The following is a 15237-nucleotide window of genomic DNA, read 5'->3' as shown; positions in this document are numbered from 1 at the left end:
TTACTATCCAAACCAGCCTTGATGGGGAGATCAGCAAAGTGTCTATTGCAGATGTCATAGTTTGACATAGCATGTGTACCACCCAAAGCAATCAAAGGACAAGCAGTTGCATACTTTCTTGCTGCTTTTACAAAGGAAGATGAAACAATCTTACATGAAGATGTGCCCGACGAGTTTCTAGAAATCTTATTCATCAAAGAAGAGATGTGGCTTTTATACTTTGACGGATCCGCCACCCCTAGAAACGATACTGGAGGAGCGGGCATGGTGCTAGTATGTCCATCTGGTGAAGTCTCCTCACACTCATTCAAACTGGATTTTCATTGCACTAACAATTCAGCGGAATATGAAGCTTTTTCACTAGGCCTGTCCTTGGCCAAGCAAGCAGGAGCAACACACATTGAGATAAGAGGAGATTCAAAACTACTCGTTAATCAAATGAACAGAGCATACTCTGTCAAAGAAATCATGCTCGCCCCATTCAGAGCTGAAGCTCAGCGGATATTAACTCATTTTGCTGATGCAACGATTGTCCACACTGGACGAACTAACAACAGGCATGTTGATTGTCTGGAAACTCTCGCTTCCAAACTACAATTCGAAGGAGCAGAGAAAACAATCACAGTACAGAGGCGCGCTGTGTCATCTACTTGGCTTGATCAAGTCGAAGACATTTAAGCGAACGATTGGAGGGCGCCTATTATTCATGAACTAAGCAGTTCTCTTTCAGAAGGGAAAGTCAGTCTCAAGGAACTAAAGAATTATTTCTTGCTTCATGAAGCATTATACTATCGGAATCCTGACGGTATTTATCACGATGCCTTGGAAGTGACGAAGCGGATGAACAACTCAAACACATACATGGAGAAATCTGCGGACAAACGTTGGTGGTAACACTTTACAGAAAGCTACAAAGGATGGGATACTATTGGCATTCCATGGAAGCTCAGTCAATAACTATGCAAAGATCTTGTCCCAATTGCCAGACGCCTCCTCATCACTTAGAGGATTTGACAGTTCACCACAATGGGGACTGGAGGGAACCTTAAATCAAGTACCTTCGAGACAATGAGCTCCGTTGGAAAAGAAGGAAACAGTCAAACTCGTTCAGAGAGCTAAAAGATTTGCCTTTCTTGACGAAATCTTATACCGCAAAAGTTTTGGTGGGAACCTACTGAGATGCTTAGCTGAACATGAAATCCCAACAATTTTAAAGGAAATGCACGACGGGGAACATCAAGGAAAAAGGAAACTACTTCTCCAGATTCATGAGAAATATTATTGGCCGACTATGGAAGACGACGCAGCTGCATATGTTCAGAGATGTCACCAATGCCAAATCCATGGTAATCTCATCCACACTCCTTGTCTCCCATTGAATTCTGTGAATAGTTTGTGGCCTTTCTATAGATGGGGACTGGATATCATAGGGAAAATCAATCCAGCGTCTTCAAAACAGCATGAGTACATCATCACTGCAACGGAGTATTTTACCAAGTGGGTTGAAGCTATCCCTCTTTGAAGCACCACTGGAATCACGATCCCGACATTCATTAAAGAACACATAATATGCAGGTTCGACGTTCCTAAACACATTGTCACTGTTAACGGAACTCTTTTTGCCAACAAACACGTTACAGAATTGCTCGAGGAATACGACATCAAACAAGTTTTCTCCACACTATACTATCCCCAAGGAAACGGACAAGCAGAGAGTACCAACAAAAATTTGATCTGAATTCTCAGCCGAACGATTCATGATAATCCTCGAGTGTGGCATGAACAATTGCCTAGGGCTTTATGGGACTATCGGACCGAACCAAGGAGTTCAATCGGAACTTCACCGTACTCCCTTGTCTATGGAGCTGACGCCATACTCCTAGCAGAAATCAAGATTCCCTCAGCAAGGATCGCTGCATCCAGCGGGGTGCAATGGGATGAAGCAGAAGTGTCCAACTCAAGGATCGCCGAACTGGACGTGCTTGAGTCAAGGAGGGATAAGGTAGAAAATATGTGGAAGCATACAAACAAAGGATATCCAGAGCTTACAACAAAATGGTAAGAGCTCGAACTTTCCAAGTAGGAGATCTGGTGCTAAAGACAACAAAACACATTCAACAAGATATGTCTGCTCCTAAGTTCTTTCCAAAATGGGAAGGGCTATATGTAATCCTCAAGGCAGTGTCCAGTGGATATTACAAGATCTTAGCCATTGACGGAGGAAGGGAAGGAAATATCATCAACGGTAAATGGCTCAAAGCATATTATGCCTGATCCGTAAAAAACCATTACCTTTTCATCATTTCAAGCATTTCTCAAAATGTAGTTTATATTTCTCCAAAGAGTATGCAAAATAATCCTTTGTTCATTAAACATTTCATAAATGAACAATTTTTTTTTGTACCATGATCAATTATTCTACCTAAGGAAAAGCCTGAACCTATTTGAAAACATTAATCATAAATGCTCACTCAGAGTAAACCATCCAGCAGAGAGTAATTCTTAAAAACAGCCATGTCAAGCTTCTTTTGAAAGTTTTTGTTCTTCACTTTTAAGTCCTAGATAGCTTTCTCGACTCTTGCCGACTCCAAGGCAAGTGCCTTCTCCTCTTCCAAGAAACCAGTTGTGGTAGAAATCGCATCAGCAGCAACCGCCGCTCTGTGAATTTTGATCATCTCGAGACGACGACGAAGCCATCTTATGTTGAACCACAAGATTTCACAGTTTGAAATCATTTCATCCCACCTGTGCAGTTCATGATTCTTGACATCTCGTAGATTCATCTCGTTCATCTCTTCAGTGATCGGTAGCAATCCGACAACCGTAGTCAGAAGGGTTGGGAGAAAGCCTCTCCATAGGTCCGTTGTAGAAATGTGCCCGTACCATCTCCAAATTTTGGTATACAGAGGTACATGACATTTGGAAATGACAAATCCGCCGACCACCTAATTATTTGGGGAAGTATTAGTCATGGGAGCTTCAAAGGGGAGTCCAACTGTTGGATACTCATGAACGTGAGCTCTAACCCCAGCCTCCACAGAATCAGTAGATTCTTCGTCAACACGGTTGCTGCTATCTTCAACCACGACCACATACTTCCCATTCCTCCTCTTTCTAGCATCAACAACAACACGAACATCAACCTGCATGAAGTGAAGGAGTGTTTAATTTTTATCGAACGTAGAGCATGAAAAACCTAAGCTGAGAACTTATGGAATTAATTATGGATGATCCAGCTTCAGTATGAGCTGACCTGTACTGGGCAGGGGCTTTAACAGTCCGCTTAGGTCTCAAATTATGCGAAGAAGATGGATTCTTCTGATTATCCTGCAACAAATTATTTTTCTATGATCAATAATTCTGATCAAATGGGGATGAAGAAAATATAAGACTTACTGAGACGGACGCTTCTACTTCATGCTTTGATTGAGGTTCATTTCGAGAAGAAATATTACTGCTGGACATGGCGACGAGAGGTATGATTGTGATCAAAATTACTTCTGATAATACACAAGGCAGGAAACGAGATGCTGTTTAAATGGAAAAAATCTAAACATTGAAGGTTTGGATGCTTATCCCATAGTGGATATAGTCAAATTTGTTTCGGTTTTTATTGAAACCCTAACTCTCGAATCAGAGTGTATCCGGTAATGTAGAAGAAGTACGACAATACTGGGGACTGACAGCTCAGGCGTATTCAACATGGAAATACTGGGGACTGATATTTTGGATGTAACCAACATTGCAACCGTGAATTACTGATCTGGCAGGCCGCGTGTCTCCTAGCCGGTCCGTATAATTGTACTTCATAGATAATTATTGTCTACACGGACAACGATCCTTCGTATTCAGTTGGAGATATAAATAAGATTTGGCAAAAAATACGACAAGGGATTATGGTTCAGAAAATAATCTCTAAATAAACGTCTCTACGACAAAAAACTGCTCGAGTAACCAGAAAATATCTACTTCGACAAAAACAAATAATCTCAGAGAAATTCATGAGCAAGACTACTCGTCAGATTCATCAGAGTCATCAGATTTGACAGAATTATCAGATTCATCATCACCGTCTTTCGCGAAGTCCTCTTCAAATTCTTCATCGGAATCACTATCAGGTCCATTGACGAAGTCTGGATGAATCTCAGGATCGTTGTACAAGGAATCCCAGTACTCTTGTTTTTCACGCTCAGCTTCAAGGTCAGCTTTGACCAGTTTCTCGATCCCCCTGGTACGCCGGTCTGGCTTAGTCTCGAGATCCCGTGGTACCCACACGGGTTCATCCTCCGAAACATCAGAGTCAGAGGGTACACCGTCAGCTCGAGATCGAAGTTTCTCCTTAGCTGCTAGCACTCTGCGCTGGACTCGGTCTCTTCTTCGTCGACAATCATCCATCCTGTCTCGACTTTTCTCTTCATGAGCTCAACATAAGTGACTATGGTTATTAAGAGGCGCACTAGGATTTGAGTCCTCGGCACGATTCGTCTCAGCACGCGTTTTAGCCACACGGATCCTGGAATCCTCCTCAGAAGATCTAGAAGAATAGTCGCTGCTGGAAGAAACCATTGTATGGATCCAAGAGTACAGAATCATGAATATGCCGATGTCAATTTCACAACGAAATGGTAATTCTTAAACTCTCACCTTTTTACAATTCCGCTAACAATAGTGATTGTGATGCAAGGGTTAGCACTTCAAAGCTTGCTCGTTCCTTCGAATCTACAAAAGACGAGCAAAACTCAGGTTTTCATAAAATCATGAACACTTACATCATACGAACATTAATCATTGGATTATGGAAACTAAGCAAATATTTCATCATAAATAATTGTTTGCTGGTAATATGGCTCAAATCCAGGCTTTGATTTTTCGAAAATTTATTTATATATATATATATATAAATAAATAAAAACATGATTAACTCACGTAAATTTGAAAGACCAAAAATTGACGTGAGCACAAGCTCACGTGATTTCATAAAAAAAAAAAATTCGTGGAGGCTCCACGTTTTGATAAAAAAAAATCTATTTTCCTTCTTATGATCGTCTTTCTTTGAAACGAAGTTTTATTTCGGTTTTGTGAAAAGCTCACATCTTTCAATATAAAATTTTGGTTTTCATGAAAGCTCATCACTGGACACAAGTCTATATCAAAAGAAAATCTCTCAAACTAGGGATTATTGCTAGTCTCTTGAACTAACGATCGAACATACGTTTAATAAAACAAGGGTTTTTCTAAAAAACTCACATTTAATATATGCACATGTATATAACTTCAACGTGATCAAGGCATGAACAAACTCATGAAATCAGCAAAAAAAAAAAAAAAAATTTACCTGTCGGTGTCAGACGGAATATGGCCGGACGGTGGCAACAATTCCGGCGAAAATTTTCTCATGTGCTCTGACGTGAAGGTGATGAAGGGGGGAAGGTGGTGGTCGGTCGTGGGAAAGAAAAAAAATGGATTAATTCCCTTTTATATCAAATTTTATTTCCAAAACCTAATCTCACAAGGATTTCCTTATTGGGCCCGACCCGTGGATCCTAAACCGACTAAGATCCCACCATCGAGTCGGCGGTTCTACACCAATTTATGATCATTAGACAATACTATATCATGCCACAGGGAGCTTCGTCTAAGCCGTGGTTCACTCGCGTGATCGAAAATCCGGTAACATCTTATTTTATGACTTAGTTCAATTACTTATTTTCGTAACTGGAAAATCACCATTCAGTGCTGACTGAGGAACATGGCAGTCCCTCACTAAGCAGGGGACTTAATGTAGATGGTGGATTTTCGACAAGGTTTAAAATCGTAAAACCATAATTATGCATGCTCCTGATCCAGTAATCAGATGAGTATTGAGGCTCATGTCTCTCCTTGAAGCATGAAAGCTCATGCCACAAGAATCTCTGACTCAGAATACTGTCTTTCAGAGTATATGTAGATGTGTAGTCTCTCAGCTGAGGCAACGACACATTTCATGAATACTGAGCAATTTCAGTAATCACTTCTATATAGAATCGCAAGATTGGACGGCTCCTAGACAGCATGCCTGCTACTATAGAGCAATAATGTCTTAAGGATGTAACAATGTTTTCTCTAATTATATAAATATGACGCTTCAACAAGCTCATATCACCTGAATAATTAATGCTCCTAGACAATCGTACTAGTATAGAGTTATCAATTAATTATTCCTAAATTATTAGATTCATTAACTGAATTCCTGGAAAATATTCCACATCATTTATAGTATTTCGTTACTTCAATTCGTGGTTCTTCCCAGCAGAATTCCATGGGTCAGTAATAAATATTCAATGTGCGGGCATCTGAGCAGCTATCGAGTAAGCCCCGACCAAAATGGTGCAAGTGTACTCAACAATGATGCACTAACGAGCACCTGAATGCACGGACGAGCATTCCAAAATACGAAGGAACGATGAACTTATGCAAAATAGGAAGAAAATAATAAATAATAAAATATTAATCAAGGCGCTAGGGGACCGAGCCCACCGTCCGTCCGGTCGTGCCGTGGCCAGTCCAACGCCCAATTTTATATTTAATCATATTTTATTATTTTCCTTGATCTCATGAAGATCTCTTCATTTGAGCAAATATCCTTCGTTTCATGAAAAACTCCTTGAATTCATGAAATTTCCCTCAAGTCATGAAAAATAATATAAAATTAGGGAAACTCGTGGGATCGGGCCCTATCCGTATGGTCATGCCCTAGCCAGTCCCACACGCCCCTTATTTTATTATCATTATTTTTTATGTTTCCCTCATCTTACAGAAACTCTTTGATTTCAACAAATTCCTTGGTTTCAACAAACTCCTTGATTTTATGATATTTCCCTAAAATCATGAAAAATATTATAAATTAAGAAAAGTGCCTTGGCCATAGCCGGTCCCACACTTCGTGATTCCTTTATTATTTTATTATTTATTCCTTCATCTCATGAAGTTTTCCCGATTTCAGCAAAAATCCTTGATTTCTTCATATTTTCTCAAAATGTTGCTCAAACACACACCAGAAAATATCGAAACTCTCAGGAATGAGACACGAACATTATGGTGACGCGGGCATGTCTCCTTGACCGACAAGGGCCAGCCCTAGGGCTTGAAAATAGTCGGTCCCACATGCTTTAATAATTTTGACCTAATTTGCTCAATTGCTCATATTGGGTCCAAACTCTTCTCAAACAACTGGGAGTTTGCTCAAATGACCATCAGTTGGTCCCACAACCACCAAGAGCCGGTCCCATGACCCCTTGGTCGGTCCCTCATCTCTCCATAATCAGGTTTTACTACCTAACGCTCACACGAGCATTATTTTAATAAATGATTAAACCAGCATTTAATCATCTTTTCACCAACTGGTCTTCAGGAGACTTTGGTATTTTGATTATTTGAGCATCTGGGAGTTACATGGTCGACTCGTCATCCCATGTATCCGGTCCCTCCTTCACTCTGTGGTTGATTTTCAATAAATCATCAATTAATCAAAAATTAGGGTTTCGAATCCAGAGCTATGCAGAAACATAATCCTGAGCAGATTCAAACACCAATAATTTTATGTTGATATCGTGATCAACACTTTTATCATTATGCTCGTCCTAGTCTAGTTGTCAGTATCTTAAATTAATATTTTATTTGGTCCTGCTACCAATAATTCATCAAATGAGCAACATTTGCTCAAATGCAATATTTGCTCAGACCATGAATATTGGTTCAACTATCAATATTTAATAATTCATCAAATGAGCAACATTTGCTCAGTCCATGAATATTGTTTCAACTATCAATATTCAATAATTCATCAAATGAGCAACATTTGCTCAGTCCATGAATATTGTTCAACTATCAATATTCGATAATTCATCACATGAGCAACATTTGCTCAGTCCATGAATATTGGTTCGACTATCAATATTCAATAATTCATCAGATGAGCAATATTTGCTCAGACCATGAATATTGGTTCAACTACCAATATTCAATATTTGCTCAGATGAACAATATTTTCTCAGACCATGAATATTGGTTCAACTATCAATATTCAATAATTCATCAAATGAGCAACATTTGCTCAGTCCATGAATATTGGTTCAATTATAAATATTCAATAATACATCAAATGAGAAACATTTGCTCAGTCCATGAATATTGGTTCAACTATCAATATTCAATAATTCATCAAATGAGCAACATTTGCTCAGTCCATAAATATTGGTTCGACTATCAATATTCAATAATTTATCAAATGAGCAATACTTGCCCAGTCCATGAATATTGACTATTAATATTCAACAGTTTATCAAACGAGCAACATTTGCTCATACGAGCAACATTTGCTCACCTTAACAATCAACATAATTATACCTTTTTCTCAGCAAACATGTTCAATTCGTGAATCTCAGAACATTTGCAAATCACGACTCAACAATACAAGGACTCATCGTCCTATAAAGTCAGCAACTGACTCCACAATCATGAGATGTCAATCATGTCATATGGGGGATATTAACTAGGGTTTTGGTCTGGCGGTCTACGGCACGTGTGTTCATACACACGATGAGAATGTGAGCAAGTCGTGCAATCAGTTGGATGAGTTAGCAAAGTAGTGGGTGGAAAATTAACCAAGTCTGGTTTTGACACGATTTTCCACTTCCCCACTCTTTGACTCCAGCAACTGTCACACTTCATGGGATCAAGGTGTTTACAATTCTGGCAATATAAATAAGTCTCTGAATGATGATTGAAAGGACAAGACAATCTCTCGTAAAAGCAGACAAACAAGAGATTAAGAACCCAGCGTTCAATCAATCAGAACTTATCTCATTTGCTTTACGCAGAAAACACAACAAACCTATAATCTTTGATCACCATTGATCTCACACATTTCTCAGCTTCCCTCCTACAGATCAACCCATCCTCTCTTGTGACCGAATTGACTCTGGAACGGCCATTGTCATGGTTTAGCCCGGAGTCCTACAGATTGATCTATCGAACTTAAATCACCCCCTTCTTGCAGTGCATCTGTGTGAGGTTGAACATTTTCTCAGTTCAAGGAGTCTCCTCCGCACGGTCATCTCCTTATTTCTGTAAAAACCATCAAATCGTTTTTCCCCATCTACATTAACATTAATTGCAAACCTTGATTTGAAAGACTATATACGGGAGAACTCTAGCAACCGGGAAACCTAATCCCCACACCTCCTATGTGATACTAGTTGTATTTGCTAGAGTCGATTCTCCTTTAACCTTAGGTTTCTTCTTGTAAACCAGGTTAACGACTTGAAGACTTCATTGGGATTGTGAAGCCAGACCGATACTACTTTCTTGTAGTTGTGTGATCTAATCTTGCTGATTCTATCGTGTTGAGTACAACCGTAACGATTGTCTTGAGATTAATATCTCCGATAGGAAAGATATAAAAGTAGTCACAAACATCTTCGTCTCATCGATTTTGATTCCAAAATATCCTCTTTCGCCGCTTCGATTAAGATTATTGTGAGGTGATTGATAATTCTAGGTTGTTCTTCAGGAATATAAGTCTGGGTTATCAATTGGTTCCTGTTCACCTTGATTTTTCAAAAGACGGAACAAAAACTTGTAGGTATTTTTGCGGGAGGCAGATTTATCTATTATCGTAGACTTTTCTGTGTGATACATATTTGTTTATTAAAGTCTTCGACTTTGGGTCGTAGCAACTCTTAGTTGTGGGTGAGGTCATCCAAGGGAATCAAGTGCGTAGTATCCTGCTGGGATCAGAGACTTAAGGAGCACAATTGTACCTTGGATCAGTGTCAGATTGATTGGGGTTCAACTACAGTCTAGACCTAAGTTAGTTTGTAATAGGCTAGTGCATGTAGCGGCTTAATACAGTGTGTGTTCAATCTAGACTAGGTCCCGTGGTTTTTCTGAATTTGCGATTTTCTTCGTTAACAAAATTCTGGTGTCTGTGTTATTTCTTTTCCGCATTATATTTTGTTATATAATTAAAATATCACAGGTTGTGCGTTTGAATCAATCAATTGGAAATTCGACCTTTGGTTGTTGAATAAAATTGATTGATACTTGAACATTGGTCTTTGGTACCGTTCAAGTAATTTCTCTTGGATTCAATTAGACTCGCAGATTTCTATTTGCTTGAGTAAGAATTGAATCGAGAAAGAGAGATATAACTCTTTGATATACTTTATTAAGATTGAGTCTAGTTGATTCTCTTGAAAGTATATTGGAGTTAGTCCATACAGATTGCTAATCGAAATATTGGGTGTGATTGTTGTACCCCCGCTTTTTCACTTTGTTACCAAGGTAACATTGATTGCAAACCCTGATTTGAAGACTATATAAGGGAGAACTCTAGCAATTGGGAAACCTAATCCCCACACCTCATGTGTGATAATAGTTGCGACTAGAGTCGATTCTCCTTTAACCTAGGTTTTTCCTAAAACAATTATAGGTTATCGACTTGAAGACTTCATTGGGATTCTGAAGCTAGACCTAACTATTTTCTATGTAGTTGCGAGTTCTGATCTTACTTTGTTCTATCTTCTTGAATACTATATTCTCTAAGATTTGCTCGAGATTTAATCTCCGATAGGTAAGATAAAAAGTATTCACAAACATATTCGTTTCATCGTTTTTGATTCCACAATATCTTGTTTCGCTTCCATACGATTAATATTATTGTGAGGTGATTGATATTACTAGGCTTTTCTTGTTCACCGGTGTATGAATTGGTTCTTGTTCACCTTGATTTATCAAAAGATGGAACAAAAACTCGTAGGTATTTTTGTGGAAGACAAAGACTTTTCTGTGTGAGACATATTTGTTTATTAAGTCTTCGACTTTGGGTCGTAGCAACTCTTACTTGTGGGTGAGATCATCTAAGGGAAACAAGTGTGCAGAATCTGGCGTGGTTCAAGAAGCTAAGGAACGCGACTGTACCTTAATCAGTGTGAGATTGGTTAGGGCTCAACTACATTCCAATAACTTATATAGGATAGAGTTTGTAGCGGCTTAATACGGTGTGGTGTTCAAATCTGGACTTGGTCCCAGATTTTTTTTGCATTTGCGGTTTCCTCGTAAACAAAATTTCTGGTGTCTGTGTTATTTATTTTTCGCATTATATTTTTATATAAGTGAAATATCACAAGTTGTGCGTAGTTCAATCAATTGGTGAATCCAACCTTTGGTTGTTGATTAAAATTGATTGACACTTGGATATTGGTCTTTGGTACCATCCAAGTTATTTCTCATATTAATTCGGCTCACAGATTTCTATCTGTTCGATTGCAGATTTATTTGAGAAATCGAGATATAACTCTTGGATGTATTTTCCTTGATTGAGTCTGACTGTCTAGTTGATTCTCTTGTATATATATTGGAGTTAGGATCCATACAGGTTGCTTAAAAGAAATATTGGGTGTGGTTGTTAGAACCCCGCTTTTTCGATTGGTATCAGAGTAGGAAAACACGTGAAAAACCTTGTAAGTCTGTGTTTGTAGCAATTTGACTATTATGGACGAGCCTATCTCTAAATAACCTACCATTTCAGAAATTATCAGATGTTTTTCAAAGATTAGATTCACCTGAGAGAACTGTCACATCTACGTCAATATTTAAACATTCTCTTGATGTAAAAACTGTTGATAATTGGGAAACACGCCTAGAAGAACAGTTGGATGAACTTTCTGACGAAGGTGACTCAGATATTGATAGAGATGTTGATGAGGAAGTCTCAGAGTATGTTAAGCTTTTGGATTCGGTGGAAAAGAAGAAGATGAAAACTTATCATGTTACACCTTTTCTGAATAATCTCTGTCGACAAAACAAGAAGTTGAAAAGGATTTACGGAGGTCTTTATGTTTTGAATCGCTCTTGTGAATCGATCCTCAAAAATTCTGAGGAAAACCTGAGTAGAAAGTCACTTGAATGTGATAATGTTTATCAAAAATACTTCTTGTTGAAAGAAAACTTGCGGCAACTGAAGAAAAAATTAACTCCCAGCAAACAAGTTTTGATGACAGAGAAAGCGGTTATCTCGCTCGAGAAAAACATCTTGAGGCTGATTTAACTGTTGCTCTTGAATAAAATCAAGATGTTGGAATATGACTTGAAAAAGTTCAATACTAGCTCAAGAAAATTAACCACAATGCTATGAGCAAGTAAAAATAATCGTGATACACAAGGATTGGGTTATAAGGGAATAGATGCTCCAAGTATTAGCAAAGAGGTAAAATTTGTCAAGGCTAGTGATTCTTCTGAACAAAAGGTTTCTATTGATGGCAAAAGTGAAATACCTTCACCGGCAGTTAAGGTTCGAAAGAGCAAAGTATATCAACTTCAAAAACCAGCACATACGAATCCGGGTAAGAACGTTCCTTATATTTGTCATTATTGCGGAACAAAGGTCACCTAGAAAGGAGATGTCATTTTCGTATAAGAAATGATAAACTTCATGATATTCTTGTTTGGGTGTCAAAAGAAGTGATTAAACATAGATCATATGTTAAGGCTAACACCCTTGACATTACGAGTTGTGAACGTCCAACCTTTAGACAAAGGAATCAGTGTTTTGATAAACCCAGATTTGCCTATAAACGTCATACGAAGCCTTTTCACAACTGTAATGATTATCAAAGGGGTAACTTTGTAGAGACAAAGACGATATCCGATGCTCCCAATTGTAGAAAGACTAACTTGCAAAAGAAGAGTTAGTTCAATTCTCTCTCGAGAAATCTAGAAGAGAGTAATGGGAAGAAGGTTACGATTTTTCCTAAACGCACACAGAAGTGGATACCAAAGAAAGTCGATGATGCTTTGAGTGTGAAAAGGAATGATCGATCAGAAAATTCCATGACTATGGAGAAAGCAGTATCCATGATGTTGGAAGTTAAAAGGTACTTTGGAAAAATGAATTTGGATATGAAAGTTTCTAAGCGTGATCTCTTTCATGATAATTCAAAAGTGGAATACAAGAATTGGTGGAAGAAAAAACGAAATAAGCCAAAACTATAGATTGTGAAAAAATCCATGGTTGAGGAAAAGTCTGTTTCTGTCACATATGGAGAGCAAGACATTGTTCACCTCAACACAACTTGATTGTGTTAAAAGTGCATCCTCACCAAGAATTGCCCTGTTATGTATTGGGGCACACATATTATGCTGGGTGGGATTTTGAATTTTTGGTAATGATATGGAATTCAATTGGATTCTTCTAAAAGGTATGTCTCTAAACTTGAGATTTTTTTTTATTATTTGCTTAAATTACTTATAATGATCCATGTACCTTGTGTTTCATTCATGTCTACCTAACTTGATTTGTGTTTAAGGTTCTTAAGTGTCTCGGCTTGAAAATAGTTGTTCGAGATGTTTGAGCTTCATGGTACACTACAGGTATGCATACCAGTTTGCACACCAGTTTGCAAACTGTTTTTTTTTTTGTAATAAAATCCAAGGAAATTCGTTTGCATACCCGTTTGCAAACTGAAATTTCAGTTATTCCCCTTTGCATACCAGTTTGCGTACTGGCCAGTAGATGTTATTTTTCGGTAAACTTGTTTTGGCCGTAACTTCTTTGTCCGAACTCGGAATGACCTCAATATTTTTGAATTCTCTTCCTCTTTGAATTCTCTTCAAAATGGCGATGAGAAATCCTAAATTTGGATGAGTTGAGATTAGTCTTTATCCCGTTTCTTGTTTTTGAGTGTTTTTGCTCCGTTTTGTCGCACTTGTGCCATTTCTCTTGGTCTTAGGCACTTGGATTCTTGGAGTACCTTTCTTATAAGCTCTTTTGTAGCTTTAAAAATGTTGTTGGTGAGAAGGAAGTGATTTCATATAGCGATTTCCAACGGATTTTCATCTTGCAATGTTTTTAGGTTTATTTATTTAAATTCTAAAAGTTTATTTGAAAAAATGATTTTGCAGTATTAATCTTTATTGGTTTTATATATTGCAAAAATAATATTGTACGGGATATGTGGTTTACGTCCGCGAACGGCGATTGTTCCATACATGCTCAAAAGTTAAGTCTATTTTGTCATTATGCAAATATATTGATGGCAAAATAAAATGAACTTTTGAATTATATGTCAAAGATTAAGTCTATTATATCATTACGCAAATTTTGATAGAAAATAGAGCAAATCTTTGAATATTCTGTAGTATTGATCTTTCCCTGGTCCACTTCTATGTGAAAGCACTGTATGGCTCCGTATGTTTTCTTATGTTGAGCATTTCTGATTAAATTAATCATAGGTTCTCTTGTGGTTAATTTAATTGAGTTTTCTGGATACAAATTCATGTTTCATGTAATTTGTTAATGTCCAAATCCCTCTTTTCTTGTGAAAGTAAGATCGCTCTTCTTGTTCTTTCGGGGATGACATTTTATGGGGGAGAGTTCTTAATTGAACTTGTGCTTAATTAAAAAAATTTGTGGGGAGTGCGATTGTGGAATATTGTAGGAGTTGTCTTGTATCTTTATAAACTTCTTGACGAATACACTAAGTTTCGACTATGTGAAATCATCGAAACAAAGTTGATATGTTCTCTTTTGGTCATGAAGTATCTCTATGAGAATTTCATTATGATTCCACTAGTTTTCATACCTTTGCCAATTTATATTGACAAAAAAGGGGAGAATTAATGTTTAGTTCATACTACAAATACATATGCTTTACAGATCATTATGTAAGGGGGGGGGGGGGGGGTTCATTGTGAGATAAAGTATTGACTAAGGGGGAGTGATACATATCACCATAGTATTATTTTCAAAGTTGTGATACAATTGAACTTTGATGCTGTGTAATAATACTATGACACTGTATAACAATGATTGAGAACCATGGTTTTCTTATTGTTATGGCTACGGATCTTCAGCAACTATAATGCTGAGTTGAACACGTTCAGATCACTGCAGTACTAGGAAGTGACGAAGATTTTTAGTAATGTTGAAAAACCAAGGAAATCAAGTATTTGGATGAGAAGCTATAAAGTTGATTTATTTTGTAATACATATGTATTGACAGTTTTGTCATTAAAATTGACAAAGGCGGAGATTGTTAGAGCACTGCTCGGTCGAACTCGCAAGCGTTTCTATCTCAAGCTTGTTTGTCAAGTTTAGTTGCCAAAACTATAAGTCTTGATTTCTAGTCTACTTATAGCTATGTCTCGGATTATTATAGAATGTGTAGTTGAGCATTAGACTTCATGGCGTTCATCGAT

The sequence above is a fragment of the Papaver somniferum genome, chromosome 11, assembly GCF_003573695.1.
Source record: "Papaver somniferum cultivar HN1 chromosome 11, ASM357369v1, whole genome shotgun sequence".
In the NCBI taxonomy this organism is placed as follows: Eukaryota; Viridiplantae; Streptophyta; class Magnoliopsida; order Ranunculales; family Papaveraceae; genus Papaver; species Papaver somniferum.
The sequence above is the reverse complement of the archived record's forward strand: the minus strand, read 5'-3'. Positions refer to the sequence as shown.